Below are 5,000 nucleotides of genomic sequence, written 5' to 3' on the forward strand. Positions count from 1 at the left end.
GATGAGTACAGCGAATAAAGCACGTCGAAACTCGATGATCTCAATGTTCCTCTATATTATCTCGTTCATATACCAGAGAGAAAGAGATAGATACAGAAATAGATCTCTCTCTCTCTCTCTCCCTCTCTCTCTCTCTCTCTCTCTCCCTCTCTCTCTCTCTCTCTCACTCTTTCGTCTATGTGTTATTAAGGGGAATGAGAGGTCAGCCGCATAATAGCCAAGCGGAATTATCCGAAGACGCGGCATGCGTGCGTCATGGTGCTATGCTTTCGTGATCATTATCCAAACTATGTTCGAACTCGCGTGGTGCACGCGGCTTCAAAAGCGAGGACCGAGTTCAAAACATCGATTCAGCGGCCGCGAAATTCAGGTTGTGCTTGATGTGCACGGTAACCTGGATTTAATCATCGTAATACCTATTTCTCCCCTTGATTGATAATACCGACATAATTTACTTTCGAGGATCATCTTTTTTATTGTTCTTTTTCTCTTTTTTCTTTTTTTTTTAACGCGTCATCAAGGGAAGTTTCATATTTGATAAGAAAAATTTCGTTCGTTCGTTAGTTCGTTCTTTCGTTAATTAATTTTTCATTCATTCATTCATTCATTCATTATAATTGTTAACAATTTTTAATTTTAGAATAAAAGAAAAAAAGACAAAAAAAAATAGAAAAAGAATTCCTTCGTGAGAGATTTGCTAAGAAGATTTGCAAGAAAAATGAAAAAAAAAATAATATTGGCTATGATCGAACGCATTTTAATTTTTAATTTTTGAAAAGAAATATTATAGTCATTCATTCATTCATTCATTCATTCATTCATATTCATTCATTCATTCATTATCATTGATAAAGAAGATTCGTTCGTGGGGATGGAAAAGGAAAAGAAAAAGAAAAGAGAGAGAAGGAAACAAAACATTTACAAAGAAGCTCGACTAATTTTCTACAAGGTGAACAATACCTACCTCCTTTCTACATTCCTTTATTAATTATTGCGGAACGATTCTAACTCGACCGGTTAGATGAACAAAGCGCAAAGTTAATGAGAAACGTGGCATAAGAAAGAGGTTAAAGAAGACATCCTTGTCGTCGTCGTTGTCGTCGTCGTCGTCGTCGTCGTTGTCGTTGTCGTTGTCGTTGTCGTTGTCGTCGTCGTCGGAGAAAGTCCATTTCTCCTTTTTCTTCGTTCTTGCGCGTTGACTATCGTTGTTTATCTCATTAAAGGAAAGTAGAAAAGCGCGGGATAATCCTGGAAGAGACAAATCGTGACCCTCTAACATAGACTTGTAGTTTTAACGGTGGTAGTATAGTAACGAAGCTGGAGTAGCAGTAGTAGTAGTAGTAGTAGTAGTAGTAGTAGTAGTAGTAGTAGTAGTAGTAGTAGTAGTATATAAGTGGAACGAAGAGATCGGAGTCGCTTTTCTGTCGGTGAAACTGAGGGGCTGAGGGGTAGGGAGGGACAGGGCGGTGAGATAGTGAGAGAGAGAGAGAGAGAGAGAGAGAGAGAGAGAGAGAATGGGAAAGAAAGGAAAGGAGAGAAGATGTAAAGAGATGGTGGTGGTATTGGTAAAGCAGCAAGGCCTGCTTGCTGTTGCAGAACCATTGCTGTTGCTACTACTAGGAAACTCATGCCGTGTTGGTGGGTTTTAACTTTATCGCAGAAGAAAGAGCAACCGAGGTGACGACGAGGAAAAGTACGCTTGGAGAGAGTGCAGAGAGGGTTGAGAAGTAGCATGGGTGGGGGGGAAATGAGTGGCGGTAAAGCGAAGCTCGAGGCGGTAGAGATGAAGTTACGGTGTAATGGACGCTTTAATTCCAAAGGAGAATAAATTGAAATTTTGCCGACGTCGTCCTCGTCCTCGTCGTCGTTCTCGTCGTCGTCGTTGTCGTTGTCGTTGAGTTCGTTGCGTTTCATTGATAAAAAGAAGAAACAAAAGAAAAAAGAAACCGAAAGGATTTGTGCTAGTAATGGATTATATATGTGTTTGTCTGTGTATAGAGAACGTAGTAGGACTATTACATATATAGGTACATACCTATATATATATATATATATATATATATATATATATATATATATATACCGAAGAACGTAAACGTATCTCGAGCTTTCAATTAAGGGTAGACGCGCGACCAAACGGATTATTGTTCGTGTCTGAATTTTATTTATCGAATTATTTCCAGGTACGCGGCTCGTACAGGGAGTATGTCGGCAGAGTGGTAAAACTCGATTAACGCGACCGTTCGAGTTAAGCTTCCTACGCTAGTAATTTTTCCATTGTGATATTATCGATTTGTCGTCGGTTCTAACCGGTCAGACTAGAGAGAGAGAGAGAGAGAGAGAGAGAGGGAGGGAGAGAGAGAACGTGTGTGCATTGTGTAAAGAGTGTGTTAGGAAAAATATTTCGACGTCTTTTTCATTAATCGAATCACCATTTTATATACGCTCTGCCGAAAGTACATTCAATCTTTTAAATATTCCTAGATCGAACGATATACGAATCCTCGAATTTAACGAACGAACAAACGAACAAATCTACGTACGTAGGATCGATCGATCGATCGATCGATCGATCTACCTATCTATCTATCGATCGATCGATGGATCGCCATGAAAATTATCTTTCTTTTATTCTACGGAGATACACATACCTACGTATATTTTCCAAGCTTATCTCTCAACGAGCATCGATCATTGATGCCAGCTCTCGTTCGGGAAATCGTAATTAATCCGTACGACTCGTTGTTTTAATAGCTTTTCGATCCGATGAAGAGACCGAAGTCGAAACGGCGAGTAAGTAAATCGATGCGCGTTTATACGAGAGTATCTAATGAACCAGGAAATCCGTTTAAATAATAATCGCTAATAATGATGTTTCCTCTCCCCTCCCCCCTCCTCCTCCTCCCCCGTTCGTACGACAACTCGCCGCGAAACGATAATATTCGATATCGGTATTAAATATTCTCATCTATCTCGATATTATAGAATCGACCTTATTACTGCGTGACACTAATAAGTAGATGTTATTATAAATAAAAAAATAAAAACAAAATAAAAAAAGAAAAAAATTAGGAAAAAAAAGAAAAAAAAATATACGAAGAAAAAAGGAGAGACGAAAATAAAGGAACGTAACAAAGGAGAAATAATACGGTAATTCGTAGAAATGATGAATCGGATTTAAAAGGGTAAGCGATTAAGAATCAATAGATTTTTCCTTTTCTTTTCTTTCCTTTTTTTTTCTTTTTCTTTTTCTTTTTCTTTTTTTTTTGCCATGCTTACTCTCTAGAATCCAATTGAAATTTCGTAGACGAGCGAGCTATTTCCTTTTACTCTCTTCGCCCTTTTTACTCCGCTTATAACCTCCGATCGACAGAGCAAAACGTAGGAAGGCACGAAGCGGAGGGAATTCCATTTAAATTAAATTAATATTTGCCGTGCCAGCCGAGGGAACGAAAAGTAATGGCGGAACGACGAAATCAGTTCGTTTGGCGGATGCTGCATGTATTCCGATACACGAAAATGTTGATAAGGTTCGTGTAATTATTTATGATAAAGCAGACCTGTTCTCGGAATTTACACTCGTTTCTCCCACTTCTCTCTCTCTCTCTCTCTCTCTCTCTCTCTCTCTCTCTCTCTCTTTCTCTCTTTAGCGTTCGCGCACGCTATATTCTACTTTTGCGTTGAGCGAACATCATCGTTAGACCATCACACGTTTACAATCGATGAACGGTCGAGAGAGTGGGAGAACAAGAGAGAGGGAGAGAAAGAGAGAGAGAGAGAGAGAGAGAGAGATACATAGTCGGTGGGCAAGCTGCAGCTGCATCGGAAATTGCAGCGCCACGCCGCGCAGCATATCGACCGGATCCTCGAAACGTCGAAAATTCGTACGAGAGAAATTCGCGCGAGCCGGTTCCTCTTTCGAATTCAACGATAGTAGTATAGTATAGTATAGTAGAGAGAGAGAGAGAGAGAGAGAGAGGAGATGGCTATTCAAAACGACTATCCCCCTCGATTCGTAATTACCATCCGTTTCGTTTCCATAAACGAGGCCGACCGACCAACCGACCGACCGACCGACCGACCAACCAACCAACCAACCGGCTAGCCGGCCAGTCGTCCGCATTTACGCACCCTCGTCCTCCGGCTGTGACACGTGCCCCGTTACTTGGGGACCGATCGTTTCCACTCCCACCCCGAGTCCTCAACCCCCTCCCCAATCCTCATCCCCTGTCTGCCAACTCCAACTCCAACCTCTCTTCTACATCCACTTTCCATACCCACCCTTCTCTACATTTTCTACGTATGGAAACGAACGAACGCAATGCAACCAAGCAAGCAAGCAAGCAAGCACGCGCGCGCGCGCGCGCGGTTCGTCGCGATGAAATATTCCAGGGAGGGCGATAACGCGTTATTGTATAATTGTTTTGCGTTTTTGGATAATAACGTGCCATGTAACAGCTTGCAGGGATCTAGTTCTCGTTTGCTCGCTTCGTGGCTAAATTTTACCCCTATTCTCCCTCCCTCCCTTCCTCCCTCCCTCTCTCACCCCCGCCCGTGCTCCTCTGTACTTTCCACGTTTACGCACTTTCACGCTAATTAATCGCTCGTTCGATATCGATTCGATATTTCCTTGACCAACTGTGTGTGTACGCGCGCGCTCGTGTATATATATATATATATATTTGCTATCACGTTTTTCTATACATCTGTCTGTCCATCTCTTTCTTCCTTTTTATTATATCTTTCTCTCCATCTTCGTTTTTTATTTCGTCCGTCTGTTTGACCTATCTTCTCTATCGTATATCTTTCTCTCTCTTTCCATATCTGTTTATCTGCTATCTGTCTGTCTATCTGTCTGTCTGTCTGTTTGTCTGTCTGTCTGTCTATCTGCCTATCTGCCTATCTGTCTGTCATTCTTCCGTTTCTTTCTTTTTTCCTCCACCTTCTCGACAAGCTCTTCTATTATCCGTTGGCATCGTGATTATCTCTAATAATGAATC

The 5,000-nt window shown here is 41.3% G+C and overlaps 1 protein-coding gene across 8 annotated transcripts in view; it reads left to right on the forward strand.

Moving 5' to 3' along the window:
* The window catches only part of Lar (tyrosine-protein phosphatase Lar), a 494,163-nt gene that overhangs the window by 331,448 nt on the left and 157,715 nt on the right, over window positions 1-5,000 (forward strand). The gene's annotated exons all lie outside the window — the stretch shown is intronic.

This window comes from Vespa mandarinia, chromosome 11 (assembly GCF_050613455.1).
Source record: "Vespa mandarinia isolate Hongniang chromosome 11, ASM5061345v1, whole genome shotgun sequence".
Classification (NCBI taxonomy): domain Eukaryota; kingdom Metazoa; phylum Arthropoda; class Insecta; order Hymenoptera; family Vespidae; genus Vespa; species Vespa mandarinia.